We start from the raw sequence: 540 nt of genomic DNA, 5'->3' as shown, positions 1-540 counted from the left end.
CAACCTTTGTCTCCTCCTGTGGTATTTGGAGTTGTCAAACACTAAATCAGTTCCCTTCTGTGTGCCAGCCATTGCACTACATATATTACACGGACAGTTCCATTTACTCCTCTCACCAAATATCACTACCCCCCTTTCTTTTTTTTTTTACTTATTTAATTTTTATTTTGAAATTTTGGGGTGCAAATCAGGGATAGGTATATAAATGTTCATTGTGCAAGTACCCTTATTGATGAGGTGTACCCTCCCTTCCCCAGGCGGATATCCACTGCTGTCAATCCCAACTCCCCACCCCCCCCTCCTCCCCGCAGTTTCCTGCTACTTTCAATCCCTTTTCTACAGTAATACGGTAGAGGTTCAAGGTTCACTTATGAGTGAGAACATGTATTCAGCTCCTTGTCTCTGTGAGAGATCACTCAGTACTATAAACTCTAATTCTATCCAGGTGGCTGTGAAGTTCATGATTTTGTTCTTTATGATTAGCCCCATTTCATAGTTAAGGTAATGAAGTATCAGAGAAGGTAAGGGACTTGCCCAAAG

The sequence above is a fragment of the Carlito syrichta genome, unplaced genomic scaffold (genome assembly GCF_000164805.1).
Source record: "Carlito syrichta isolate Samal-C Ts95f unplaced genomic scaffold, Tarsius_syrichta-2.0.1 Scaffold316429, whole genome shotgun sequence".
NCBI classification, from domain to species: domain Eukaryota; kingdom Metazoa; phylum Chordata; class Mammalia; order Primates; family Tarsiidae; genus Carlito; species Carlito syrichta.
The sequence above is the reverse complement of the archived record's forward strand: the minus strand, read 5'-3'. Positions refer to the sequence as shown.